Source organism: Dryobates pubescens, chromosome 14 (genome assembly GCF_014839835.1).
Source record: "Dryobates pubescens isolate bDryPub1 chromosome 14, bDryPub1.pri, whole genome shotgun sequence".
NCBI classification, from domain to species: Eukaryota; Metazoa; Chordata; class Aves; order Piciformes; family Picidae; genus Dryobates; species Dryobates pubescens.
In genome coordinates this window covers 16115042-16130497 of record NC_071625.1, presented here as the reverse complement: position 1 = coordinate 16130497, position 15456 = coordinate 16115042, and positions in this window count along the sequence as shown.

Sequence of the window (15456 nt, the reverse complement as noted above, 5' to 3'; positions counted from 1 at the left end):
AGCCTGCCCAGCACTGAGGCTCTAAGACAGCTCTATCAAGGTAGCTGTCCAGGATTGCTTTCAAGGATGTGGAGAATAAACAAATCAGCTTTGGAGATCCTCTCTCTGTTTTCTGTTTTCATCTGCTGGTGGTTTTGGATGTTTCTCACTATACTATCCTGGAGATGACAGCAATTAATCTTTTTATGCTGTCCCACTGCTGTGAGTCACCAGGATTTAGTCACTGCTTTTGTTTCAGAGACGTTTGTAATGAGAAATTGCAGGAAGTTCTGTGCTAGAATCTCAGTGACCTGCTACTGTAGGTGTCAGCAGCATAAGCCATTTTGCAGCCCTTTTTCATTTGATGCTTTGCACCTATACACTCGCATTCATAGCAGTATAAATATCTCTTCTACAATTTATCAGAGCTCTAGAATACTGCTGGACTTCTATTTTCTAACACTTTATAGTCACACTGGTACATGCTGGCAAAAGAGAGGTACTTCTTATGATTCATAATATTTAATCTCACAAATCTCCCAAAGTTCTGGTATTGCCTCTAGTTTTTCAGCAATATAATACAGTAAACTTCCCTCCTTCCTGGCCTGGGACCACAGTTTACTTCTTTCTACAAAATGATTTTCCCCATAATTCTGATCCAATCTTCATATTCTTTCTATTTTATTCTCTTCCTATTTTTTTTTTATGAGCTTTATGATGTGCCTTGTTACTTTCTCATCCTCCTTTATTCCAAGACAACCCAAAAAAAGCTTGTGAAGGAAGAGATGCTTGCAGATGACAGAAGAGACAAAAAGAAATCTTTGAGTATCATTAAAAAAGGTATTCTGTTCACTTATAAATAATATTCTAAATACACCTTTTGAGAGTTGTTGCAATAGTCTTTCACTGACTTTGTAGCCTACCTTGTAGGCCTGTTAGATATTTCAGCCGACACCAAACTCACCTTGATCCAAACTCCCTGTATGGCTTTCATAACTGGGTGTGGAAGCTGACCCTATCCTGAGATTGGCAGCAGAGTGATCAATGACAAATAGTTAGTAGGAATTCCAGTTCCACAAATCCCAGCTATGAGAAAGGGTGTTCAAAGGAAAACTGAGCTGTGCAATAATGAGGGAAACATTTTTAGTAAGCTCATATTGGTATGAAGAAACATAGCTCAAATATAATTTTAGCTGTTTCCTGTGATCTTTTGGGGAATTCCTTATGGACTTTTCCTTATTGTTACCAGTGTTCCTCTGAAGTTGACATGCTCTGGTTTTCCATTTTCCTGGCATTGCTACATTATGAAGCACTGTGCAGAACCCTAAGTCTGCATGATCATCTTGGTGGGTTGGTTGGATGTGGGGCCCCTTGGTGAGACTCTTGTGGTTGGCCTCTTTTGCACATGAGGGTGACATAAGGCACATGGTGGCCTCTCTGGACAGGTCCATAGCTGTTGGGCACATTCCAGTGTTTTCATGCCCCTCCAATTTGGTGCCTAACTCACCTAATGAACTTTTCCCACCCCAAACATATTGGGGTTTTCCCAACAGCCTTATGAAGTCAGGGCCCCCAAACCCGTTTTGTTATTATTTTCCATTCCCATTTAGCATTCAGTTATTAATTTATTTCTTGTTAAAGAATGTTTTAGTTATTGCATACATACACTTACATGGATAGATACTCAATTTAGGTATATTCATATATGTATTTTTACATGTTATATATACGTAGATAAATATATAGGTAAAGGGTGTCTGTATAAAATTTTTAGTCTCTGTATATTCTTATATAGAGAAAGGGAAATCTTGATTTCTCTTTCTTTGTACATATTTTTACACATGAATACTCCCTGGTCCAAAGGAATTGGGCAGCCAGTCAGAGGTGCTTTTAGATCATGTGGGCACCTGTCATAGAGTGTCTTGGATTAAAGCTGTCCTTACACAACAGATATTGAAGAAAAGGAGGAAAGATAGAAGGGACCATTACAAATATTATCAAAAGACTTCAAAGTAAAGCACAGGATGATGTTAGAAGCCTCAAAGGCATGAATAAAAGTCAGAAAAAGTTCAATCAGAGGACACTAAAAAATGCAACCTTGACAGCTAAGAAGAAGCAGTTTAAGGCTTACATGATTATTTTTTTTAGAATAGTGTGACAACCAGTTGCAGGTGCCTATGAAGGACAGCACAGGCAAGGGCATCTGTAGATTGCATGTAAGAGTATAATGACATCAACTCATTGAACAGGCAACTTGCTTCAGAATTAGGTTTGCAGAATTGGTCTCTCTGGTATCCTTTACTGCCACAAATGTAAGCAAGGCTTTGTGAATGTGAAAGTAAAATACACTCAGAGAGAGCAGTGATGCGCAGATACAGACTGGGGGCTGGACTGGGCCAGGGCATAGCTCATCCCCTCCTTGGCCTATGTACACCTGTTTCCTGATGATAGAAGCCAGCGTGTGCATGTGAATGGGGGGCAGAGCAACATGAGCTGCTACAAACCCCAAAGAGTCATTTTGGTCAGTTATGCTGGGAGATTTTTGGTCTATAAAATAAATGTTCAGAATCTTATCTGGGAAGTGAGATGGGACCTATCATTGGGCTCATAGCATGTCTCACAAATCTTTGTGGCTCAGTTTTGGCTCATAATGGTCCTGCCTTTCCTAACAGCTACTGCTCAGTATCTCAAAGACTTTATGAACATTTTTAAAACACAGCTTCAGTCCAACCCAGGAAACACTGAGCATGAGCTTGAAATTGTCTACAGGATTTTGCATCTTCTGTTTTTCTGTGTGAAGGTGAAGAATTAATAGAAGAAAATATGGGAATGAGTCTAAAGGTAGAGAACAATATAGAAAATTGTAAAGAGGGTAACGCCTCTAGTTATAATTTGAATCCTAAATTGTGAGCTGCTGCTTGTAACTGCAGCCTGGCCCTACTTTTAATTCATTTAGTTGGGCCCATCAAGGAGAGCAGACTAAAGCATTCATTAGCTTACATTTTCACTTGGCATTTCTGTGTCCATCAGGCTGTTTCAAATACCACAGAGTTGTTTCACATTTTTGACCATTTTCCTTTAAATTTGGCCAAGTCAAGTGGAGAGAATGAAAATTAACTATTCAATGAAAACAAAGGATGAAATGTGACCAGCTTTGGCTAGTTTGTTTCTTCCTTTTCTCCTCTCTAGGCACTTCATTTCCCCAGGCTCTGTCTACCACTTGTATATGGCATTTTGAAAGGCAGTGACAGATCATAAATTCCACCCAAAGTTGCTGAACCATTCAGTAGAGTCAAGGGAAGCCTGATGAATTTCTTTATGTGTCCTGCATAAATGTGTATTATACAGTTGTTAGCAATGTGAGTGATAGTCTGAAGTTTGTTGCAGTACAATCAATCATTGTATCTCTACAGAAAATCTCTGCACCTCCTGTCAGTTGCTTAGGTGTTATTCTGCATAATCTAGGATCCTTCAGGTAAAAGAAATCTTGGCTGTATGTTTATGATGTTGACACTAACATTCAGCTTCAGCAGTTGTAGTGTGTGAATACAGGTGCTCAGGACTGTTTGAGATGCGGTAGGGTATCTGAGACAGCCATGTGCAGTGGTTAGATATGGCTTAGGTTTGTAATAGATCAATGCCATCACTGTGGCAACTGGAGGCTCTTTCATATCATCATGGAGTGATAGATCTTTATCATCCATGGCAGTCTGGCATTTACTTAAAATAGCTGGTTTAATATATCAGAAATCTGAACAGGAAAATGTCAGATAACTTATACAGAAATGCCAAGGAAAGGCTTTGTATAAGTTTTGACTGAATTTTAGTCTTGCAGTTATAACAGAAAGGTATCCTCCTCTCTCTTCCTAATGGGATTAGACAAAGTGATTGCACAGAAACCTCTAGTTCCATGTTTATCACACAGTTGCATTCAGAAAGCTTGCCATTGTTGTTTTAGTATGTTTTCACTGGAAATTAACACACACACACACAAAACCACCATAAAAATTACATAATCTAGTTGAATCTGGTTTTCATATATTTGTTCAGAACAAACAGAGTTTTATCTATTCCGAGCTTAACCAAAAGTTTTGCTTTAATACTTCAATGTCTTCTCAGAGGACTTAGCTGATGAATTAGATGTTTCAGTGGTCAGAACATATTCTGGAATAATACATAGACATGTCCCTGAATAGTACATTGATATGGTAGAGTTTGTCCCTTGAACATCAGAATGGGACAGGAATTATGCCTGTACGGGTAAAAGAAATGTTGCTGGGACGTATTTGCCAACCCAGAATGCAAGAGCTTTACAGGACAAAACTACACCTGTAGCCAAGTCTGCAATGAAGCAGGCTGGGCAAGTAGAAGATAGTGCTGCACATTGTTCCTGCTGAATTTACAGGTGTACAAGAGTCTAGTTTGGTCTATATTAGCTCTACCTTCATCGCATTGGTAAAAGTTAAGGAAACCGAGGCAGAAACTCAACAGTCCTGACAGTATTATCTTTGTTAGGGTCTTTGACTACAAGGTGACAAAGAGAGAAGAGTTTGATTTGGCATCTTGCAGTGATACAGAGTTTAAATGTCAGCTAAGGAAAAATGCAGTAACACCGTGCAAATATCTGCAGAGTGTACACAGTTAAAGGCAGGGAACCATTATGAATAAGCAATTAGGAGTAAAGCAGAAGACAGTATAGCCTCTATATCAAGAGGTTTTCGTGGGAAGTGCTGGTCTCTTTTTAATGGGAAGATTTAATGACTGATATATAGATACACATGGCTTAAGGGAGCTATTAAGATTATCTGGACTAATTTCCTTCAATATTTACCCTGGGATGGTTAATACTTAGATGATATGGACAGGTATAAAGACTACTTAAAAAATCTTTATTATTTTCCTAAATTTTTTCCTTAATTATAGTTAAAATTAAATTTAGAGTTTGTAATTGTATTTCTTTCCTCATCACCTGCTTGATGTAGAAGCTACTGTTGTTTCATATGAGAGTGGTAGATTTGTATACCTGCACTCCTTGTACACTGGAGATGTGACAGCTTGTACTCAAATTATTGCCAAAGTAATGCAAGTGCTACTAGCATCAGAAACATGAAGTCTGGATGGATTTTAGCATGTAAAATGACAGCAGTTGTTGTTGTTTTTAACTCAAGCACACTCACAGGCCACTTTTTCAGACCACTCACAGACCAAAGCATTTTACATATAACTTCATCAGCCTAGGCCCCACTATCTGCCTCAGATGACTCAAAAAAGTCCAGAAAAGAGGTATTAGGAGGCCTGTACCCAGGACTGATATCTTTCTACTGTTATTGATCATAGAAACATAGAATCATACTGCTATTAATGGGGCAAAGGAAATCCTGGCAGCAACAATGGGCCATGAAGTGCTCTGAAACTGGAGTATAGGACATGGGAATGCCATGTAGGAATGTAAATCAAAGAGTACTGAAAGAAGCACTTCATTATTAACCTTGTATAATGTAGTAGTGGGGGAGATTATTCGCCCAAGTAGTGGCTTCCCCCCCATACTTCTTCTGTATTTTCATTATTTGCTAAGAGGCAGAATGACTTTCAAACCATTTGGGTTATCTCCCACAGAGATTAAACATCTCCTGAGAGGATTTTTCTGTGTGCACACCATCAGAACGTCAATCTTCCTTCACCTGTAACCATAGTATAGTATTCTTACTGGATGTCTTTATCTGGTCTCTGCTGACAGCCTGTCAAAGCATTCCTGGGGAATAACTCATTTGCAAATGGTTTTCCTATCTTCCACTTCTCCCTTCACTCTTTCTTTTGCTCTCTTTCTCTCTCTGTTGCCTAAATTGCATGCTATAAATAGCTTTTGAAGAAGGAGAGTTTCAAAAGTAATGCATTTCATATTAATCAAGGGTAGGATGTTGCCAGGGCTGGAGTTTCCTGCATAAAAAGGTGCATTCAAGATGTTTTTTGCATTAGTTCTAAGTATGACTGTTATAGTCAATCAAATCAACGACCTTTTCTGAGTGTCCCCGTGTTTCTGATGGTGTCTGGTTATCACACTGATCATTTTCCATGTCATTCCTAGGAAGAAAGCTTCTTTCTAATGCCAAGTATTTTTTTTTTGTTAAGCCATTTAGCTATTGTAAAACATGAAGACTGATCTTAACAATTTTTATCTTTCATATACATGGTGTGGGAACCAAAGTTAATCAGTACTAGGAGAAGAATTTGATATTGGCTGTTAATAGCACTCTGATATGTCTTCTGGGATGATGAAAGGCTTTCTTTGTATTTCAATGCTTGTGGCTGCAAGTTTAAGGCCTGTGAAGAATTGTGGTTTCTGCTGAAATTTCCCTTTTGCATCAGAAGTCAAGAGCAAGCCACTTTTATTAGACCCATTTCCACAGAATAGATATACTGTATTGCTGGAGAAAGATTACTGCCTTCTGTAGGGGGTATCCTCCATTTTCCTCCCACTTCTGTGTTCCTCCCTACCCTTTCACTCACCTCCTGACACTTCCTTGGAGGAGACCTTACACATAGGTATTTCAAAACTAAGACAAATTAAGACAAATTATCTGCCAACACTCTGCTCGCTCTTTTCTGATATTAAGTGATGTAAGACTGGACTAATCTTTTCTTTCTCACATGTCCATGCTCTGCAAATTGAGTTCAAATGATTTTGAGGAGTATAAACCAGTCTGGCAGCACTTTCATGAATATCTAATCAGCCTAAAGACAGCTTGAACCCAAGGCCTTTGCAGATGCAGTTACTTGCTTTTGGTGTTTCTGAATTTGTTATATTAAAGTTAATCAGAAAGAACAGTGCAAAGAATCAAGTAATAACCAGTATCTGTTATCTCCATACTGTGACAAGAACGCTACCAGTGATGCAGCTCATGGTGATTTCATACTTCCCTTATGCATATAGGCAGCACTGTGCTATACTTAGTTATTAATTGAAGCAGCCAGAGATGAATTAAAAATATATTAGCTTATCTGCCTAGTGACTTTCTTGCTTTATAATCTGTTTTAATTGGTGAAGGTTAGCTTTAGCCTTAGGAGGTGAGCTTTCCTTTATAGTCAGCAAAGAAGGAAATGACAATTCTGAACAAAAGGCTGACAGTGGTGTTGATAAATCAGCCTGACACTGTTTAAAAAGGAAGAGGGGATGAATGCTGATAAACATAGACCCAGCTCATGTTTTGGCTCTACAACTGGCTTTCTTGTAAAAATGTCATGCATCTAGTGAGATTGTAGACCTTTATAGGGCAGATGGCTTTCTTTTTGTTCTGCCTTTGTGATTAACATCTAATGCCACTGCCATATCCTGGAAAATTATGGTGTACCAGAGGTGACATTAAGGACATACAAGACCACAGGAAGCTATGCTCCTCCCAGTGCCCAAACAGATTGTGTTGAAGCCATGTCTAGTTGCATTCTGTGATCAGATAATTAACCACAACCAAGTGGATGTATTTGCCTATTCTAATTAACATGCGTGATTTCATGTTCTTGGCTTCTGCAGTGTAATTCTGTTGCCTAAAAATAGATGGCATTGCCCTTGGAGATGCTATATAGTAAGCCAGCAGGCCTCTACTGGCTACTTTCTTAAGATGTAGGTCTTCCACAGGTTCTGTATCACACTTACCTCATCTTTATGTATGCACTGTGTACCATAGTCTAGTGATTATTCAATGAGACTGTACCGCAAGCATCTACCACACTCTGGACTCTAGGCTGTCCAGACTTATTCTTAGTCAGTGAAGATCTGGTCCATGCAGATTCATCTGACCAAGTCAAGGCAGATAACTCAGGATAAGGCAAACAGTGAGTAATCTGACCTGACTCTAAATGGAGCCTGCAATGAGTTTGTAAGGCAGAGACTATACACTGTACATTTAGCCCTAGGAGTTCATCCCCTAGTGTTCAATGAAGGCATTCACACCCTCAAACCTCTTGTTCGAAAAAGCAATTTCTGGTTGCAGCTTCTGTCTGGAATCTAGTTCATTATCAAAAAAGAAGCAGCCACCAATTTTTTTCTTCAGCTTTGCTGGAACAAGGGTGATCTTCTGGTACATGGGGCCCAGAAGTGTGTCTCTCATGCCTAGTGAGTGTGACCCCCGCAGAGCTGCCAAGTGTCATACCGCAGTTCCCTGGACTGCCTATTCCAGACCACCACCTGTGCCACCACACTGCCTGTTGCACCTAAAACCAACACCAGGGTCTTAACTGGAATGGGTCTTCCCTTCTGATGTTCTATATTTCCTTACAATTTGCAACTTTTACATTGAATAGAATGTTGGGTTCAGCCACTGTTTGGAGGAAAGAGGATTTTCACATTTAATTATCTAGGCTTGGTGGGAAATCTCAAGAAAGCAGCCTTCCTGAGGACAGGATCTGGACCTTGTAAAGTGATATTTTTAGCAGTATGAACAGCCACCAGTGGCAGAGCTGTGGCTGCTGCCAGTACATAAGGACCAGCTGGGAGAGAGCACCTTCATTGGAAAAAAGTACCATTAAGAAAATCTACAAAGGTAAAGAGTCAGGGAGTTAAGAATACTGCTTTGTTTACTAAGCAGGGAAAGCAGATTGAAGACGAAAAAACATTTAGAAATTGCTGAGACCAAATCTGGAGGCACAAATAGTATTAAGAACTCAGTGAGAGCTCCTATTGGGCAAAACCAGTCATGAGTGAAAGAGGTGAGGCAGCAGTGAAAGTGTTGAGAGGCTTCATTTCACTTTGTGCTTGTTCAGCCACAAATCAAGTTAAACGGGAACATGATATTGGTGATAGGATGTCATTGTTTAATAAGCGGTGCGAGGAAGGGATTATTTAATCTGAGTTTTTAAGTGAAAACTCAAGAATGATCACTTTTGTCTGAAGAGACATGAGAATAATGTTATCTGCAGGTATTTACATTATAGGCAGAGGCTGTAAATATTCCAATAAATGGCTTATAGTGTTTAGGGAGACAAGTGTGATCTAATAAGGAGATAATTTTTTTACAGAGTCTTGCAGGCTGGAGTGCAGCTCATTTATTTCAATGTCATTGTGCTTCTTTTTTGATATATGGAAAAGGACAATTTACCAGGCAAAGTAATTGAGCTGTTCATGGCAGGACTCATCCCACATGACTGTGGACATCACTGAAGAGACTTTTGAGTGTGTTTGACTTCATCTGTCACCACAGAGATAAGAAAGAGTGGCACTTGCTGGTTGGATGTACATCACAGACAGCAGAGGTGGCTGCCCCCTCTTTCCTTTCAAGACTTGTCTCTCTATTTCTTCTGTTCCTCTGAGGGAGGTAGAACTACTGGTGACATTTCCTATAAGGAAATCCTTTTCTTTCTGCTTTTTGCTGACAGCATTGTGGCAAGGCAATGCATTTGGAGCTAGTCATGCTTTGCAGCTGAAAGAAAATAATAAAAGGCCTTAATTAATGTTAAAATTTTCTCTTTGGATATCTCAGAGAAAAAAAACCTGTGTGAGTCTCTAGAGAAAAAACAATATGTGGGTCCTTGGGTGGTTTGTGCCTTTGTTTCACAGGCCTCTGATCAGCTACTGTGAGTTATTTCACTGAGGATGACGTTCTCATTGTCAGTCTAGATGAGACTCAGGATCTACCTATAACACTACTGTGTCTTAAGCAGGTTTAAGTCAACCTGACTGCAGAGAAAGTGTACAAAGTTTGGTTTTGCCTTTCATCTCAAACCTTTGGCTATTTTATTTATCCATAGAAATTAATTTCACTGTGATTTCATCTGGCTAACCCTCACTTTAGAGGTGCCTTGTGACGGCCTGTTCTGACAGCAAATGGTTCACTGTCTAGGACAGCTTTTATTTCCCATTCTTCACACCCTGCTCCACCTACCCCCTTTTTTAGACTAGATTCGCTTTTCTTAATTTTTTTTTCATAAGCAACAGTGAACAGCAAAGCACTCAGTCATCTATCCATCCCATAGCTACTGAAACCCCATTTATTTTGACTAGGAATATTCCCGTGCTCAAATATGGAGGAACAGACAACTCACAACCTTCTACAGCCAAACCGGAACACTCTTTCAAGCTAAACTGTATCTTCTGCTTTAAAGTAGTCTTGCTTTCTGTTAATCATATCTGGTTTCCTCCAGCTGGGATGTAAGTTCAATAATTTTCTTTTCTACAGTTACTCCACCATCTGGTGCATTTTTACCATGCATTTGTTGGCCTACTGAGAGGAACTTTGAGAAATTTGTTCCATATTGCACTGTTTCTGCTCTGAGCAAGTTACTTTAAAGCCATGTGTTAATATGCTTAGAGGTACCTGCAGCTTCCTCCCTTGGTCAGCCTGAATGCTCTGCTCATCAAAGCAAAAATCTGTGTTTTAAAAAACTATTAGTATATCTTATACTCATATGAGATACATATTTTTAAAATTATATGGCTATACACTTAGAAATACTTCTGAAGTTCTATATTTTAACCCCAGGGGAGCATGAGGACTGTGAAATTAAAACTAGCAACAAAACTTTGTGTCACTTGATCCCAGACTTCTAGAATCATTAAATTCTGCAGTTATGATAAATTCACACAGAGGTGTCACAGCCCAGCAAGAAAACATTTTGTAATCATTTCCTCTGTACGCTTGTGTAACTGCCTGTTCACTCAGGCAACTTCTGTGTTTGTCACCACAGCTGACAGAATGACAGAGGTTTCCCTGTGAGTTTCATTAAAGTAGGTGGAAGGATAGAGAGGTTATTCAGCTGTTAGAGTGAGAAGAGAGGTTCAGTGACTGTCCCTTCTAAAATGGAGTCTGTAAGGAAAGCCCAAATCTTGTAGCAAATTATGGAGCCTGCATATGTAATACTTTGCTGGCTCCTCTCTTCACACAGCACACTGAAATTTCTGGTTCAGAACATTGCTCCCAAGCAGCCTAAACCCTCCATGACATGGCAAACAAGATGAACCACATCTCTGCCCAAGCTTGTGATTTTCTGGGAGGAAGGGAAAAAAACTCCAAACCCAAAGGTGACAGGATATCTCACTGAATCTCTCAAATTTAACATGGAAATGCAGTTGATGGATAAGGCAACCTAAACATAGGATGTGCTGACAAGATCAGAGAATATGACAAACATGGAAGACTTCTCCCATGTAAGGCCACATTATTTGATTTCTGAATGCAGAACAAAACAGGGTAATGCTCCCAGAGCTACCCAGAGGCTCCTCAAATTCAGGGGATGAATATTCCTATATAAAGACAAGGTGTTATTGTCATATGATGAAACATAAAGTCTCTTCCTAGATGCACACAGTTACACTGTCTTGTCTTTTGATTGTAGATAGGCAGCTGTGGCTGTTTTGCCACACAACAGCTATCATAGTAATCAGATCATGGATCATACAGGGAGTACACACACAAGATGCTTCCTCTTTGGGTCTTCTTAGCAAGAAAAAGAAGGGATGAACACAACCCACTGAACTGGGAAGGGGGAAAAAGGAAAATCATTGAATCATAGAATTATTTTGGATAGAAAAGACCTTTAAAATCCAACTATTATCTAGTCTATTCGACTCTGTCATGCCTGGTGTTACTTCAGGTAGCTTAGCACCACATCTCAGCCTCTTTTAAACACCTCCAGGGATGGGTATTCAACCATCTCTTTGGAGAGCCTTTTCCAGTGATAACCTTCCAGTGAAGAAGCCTCTTCCAATATTCAATCTAAGCCTCTACTCATGCAACTCGAGGCCATTTCCTCTCTTCCTATCATGTGTTACCAGGGACAAAAGACCAACATCCACCTTGCTAAAACTCTCTTTCAGGTAGTTGTAATTTCAGGTAGAAGGTAATATTACTTAGCAATGAGAGGAAGCAGAAATGCCCATAAATATGTATGCATGTATGCTGAAATGGTAATTATCACAACTTCACCACCAACACCCTCACTCCATTTGTGGTGAATGGGCATAGTGAGCACACCACTTTTATTTCAAGTATCCAGTTCACTCAGTTCACTGCCTGCTCCTATTCTTCTCCTGCATGCCAGGAAATCAACATGTATTCAGCAGTAACTGACATAAAATTGTTTTCTTTGGAATTTTTATATTTTTTTTCTTTCCCAGCAGCACAATTAGAGATTCATTACGTTGTTTGCACTCCCTTGATAAAGCTACAAACAGTTTGGTCTTGTTAGAAAAGGGCAGTCATATAAATAGATAAGTTAGGTGAAGTCCAGTTCAGACTAACTTGTGAGTTAATTTACTTGACTTCACAGCTCCCTCATGAGAATTTCCATGCCAAGAGTTCATCTCTTGGTGTGACAGATGCTAGTCCATCCTGTTTTCTGTATCTCTAGGATTTTGATCTGTAAACTTGAGTTTTCATTGGAAGTAAAACATTTGGAGAGAAAGCTACTGGGATTGGGCTTTGGCTATTCTTCCACATCTGCCCTTTGGAGCTAGGGAAATAGTTGTGGGGATAACTTCGGTAAAGATTTAGAAGCATTCAGATGGTGCAGGGATGGGAAATGCATTAAAAAAAACCTGTATAGAGAGATGCACAAATTGTGTTTAACAGCTGAGCCAATGAATCACTGTTGTTAGAATGCATTTGATTTTCTGTGTGCACAGAAATTAAAGGAAATAGATTGCAGGTGAATATAGAGGGGATAGATTCAGGTCTCTGCACAAAAATGATGGTTGATATAATGAAGATCTAATGAGAACAAAATTGAGATTCAGAGTTACAGATGGCATTCTTTTCCATTACTATCTGGGACATTATTTTGTTCAAGGATCTGCAGTACCATTTTTCTGTGGTGCTTTAGAACAGAAGCAGCTGTCAGTAAGGATGGATACATAAAATGGCTGGGGAGTGTGTTAGGGGATTACTCCATTTAATTTTAGCTGCTTAAAAGCTAAGAGCCTTGTCCCTTGTAGATTTGGTGGAAGTAAAGATGCTTCAAGAAGACGTCTAAATTCATCTGCTCTTAGCACCCAACACAAAGTATTGTTTTTTGCCAACACTGTGTCCTGTTTGTCTTTTTTTCTGTCAGTGGGCATGTGGATAACTTCTACTGCACACCTAATCAAGTTCATTAGGATTAAGAAACAAGAGATTCTTCCAGTTACCCTGTCTGTGGTTGTCTATCTCAGAACATACCTAAGTAAGACTCAGGTGACCACACAGTTTTAAGAATTCTTTTCTGACTTACAGCAATGTTTAGGTTACTTGCACAAGATACTGTAGACCGATTCAAGTCCTTTGTTATTGTCTTTAAAACCACAGTTTCACAAAGATTGGAAGAGACCGCGAGCATCATTAAGTCCAACCTGTCACCACAGACCTCATGACTAGACCATGGCACCAAGTGCCACATCCAATCTCCTCTTGAGCACCTCCAGGGATGGTGACTGCACCACCTCCCTGGGTAGCCCATTCCAATGATGAATGACTCACTCAGTGAAGAACTTTCTCCTCACCTCAAGCCTAAACTTCCCCTGGCGCAACTTGAGACTGCGTCCCCTAAACCATGCTTCCCACTTTCCATGAGAAGTCAAAAATTCATAAGTGAAACAAACATTCATATACTGAGTATTTCTCATTTCCATATTGTAAATCAAAGGGTTCTTGGGGTCTGTGAGAACTTTATATAGATGGACAAACCAAAAATGCTTGGACTAGCAGGATTATATTATTATCCTGGTTTTATTTTCAGACCACGAACCTCATACACTCTAATCAGTATCAGAGTGAGGAAAATACAAACTTTCTGTGTCTACCTCTGAGTTTGCTACACAGCTAACACTGGCCAAGTCCCTCTTTTCCACTCCTTTTTCTCAAGGAATGTCTCCTGTAGTCTGGTGTTCAAAAAGAATTGAATTTTCACATTTATGAGCAGCTGCTGCTGTCTAAAATCTGTGGAGATGCTTAACTCAACAGCTGTTTTGTGGTAACTGTCTTCACCTTCCTGTGGCTGCTGCTTCCTCTCTTCTTTGGGACTCTTGGAGTCTGATAGGCTGTGTGAGAGCTCAGAAGCAGGTTGTGGAGAGTACGGTTTTAAACTCCCTATCTCAATTATCAGTTGGAGCTTCATTTTGGCTTCTTCCACCCAGTGGGAGACTGTGTCTTAACCATGTACTGTGCAGTAGCAAGCATCATCTTAACAGTGTTTCTGACTCTTATTGGCCTAGCTGGTGAGGAATCCATGTCTTGGGCTGGTAAGCTGCTGTTTACTTTTCTAGGATGGTAGACATCAGCTTCAGATTTTGTTTGGATTCCTTGTAGTGATGCAGGTGATGCCACCCAGAGCATTGCCATATATGCAACCTTTTCTGTCTGTCTTCATCTGATTACATACCCAGAGTGGCATTTTTGTTTCCTACCAAGGCTCTACTTCTCCCTCCACCCCTTTAGAAATGTGAAAATATTTTTACAGCTCAAGCCATAGTAGCAGATGGCTCTTTACTTTCACAATCATTGTTTCAGTGTGGTCCCTTTCCCAAATTTTGGAACCACCAGTTTTTTGGCATCTTTTCCTCAGTGTTAGGATGCAAAACCAGTGGCAGGCTTGAAAACTGCTTATGTCCTACCCATGCAGAAGTGCAGAGTTCACTGCCAAGCTTAGTGCAAACCCTGGTTGAGGACTTTTTCTGAGTGTTCTAGTTTGTTCGGTTTTGGGGTTTTTTTTGGTTGATTTTTCTTTTGTTTTGTTTTGTTTTGATTGCCAACTAGTAGCACAGGGATATCAATACATATTTTTTCCTATCTGTCTTTGTTGCCCTGTCTGTTCAGTCTATGAACCTTTCATGATAGAACTGTCCTTCCTAGGAGGAGCTATGTACTGGGCAGGAACAAAGCAATCTCAGTTACAATATACTTACTGTAGGATGATCAATAGCACATGAACATGTACAATAGAAAGATTTAACAACTTGTTAAAGGTTCAGGGAAACAATCTCAAGGATCTCAGTAGCTCTAACTATTCTTTCCTAGGAAGGATGATTTCATTCCTCCTTGTCCTGTTCAGTGATCTTGTATTTCTGGTTCTGAGCTTGACCTGATCACATAGAGGGGATATGGTGTCACCTGTATCTTCCTGTCTGGGAATGTCTTCCCTTGTGCCATTCCCTAGTACCCATAGCAGGTGCAACAGGTCTGATTAAGCTTTCTGCCTTGCTGTTCTGCTCCTTTTTGGGGCAATGAGCATTGTGTGACAAAATAGCTGCTTTATGGAGAATCATCATTTTTTTTAGAATAAAGAAGAAAGCAGATGCCTGAAAGCTTTAGTGAAGCATACTGTATTCAAAGTTACCTTCCCAGGCAGGCTTGCCAATCCCTGCTGGAGGGAAAACCCAGCTCCATCAGACTGCTCCACAGAGTTGCTTTTTCTCTTTGTGTTTATACTTTCCACTTGACAATAGCTTATCAGATCTATATGGGACTTGTTGTTTTCCTTGCTGACTTCTAGGCTCATCACGCTCAAGAGGGGTGA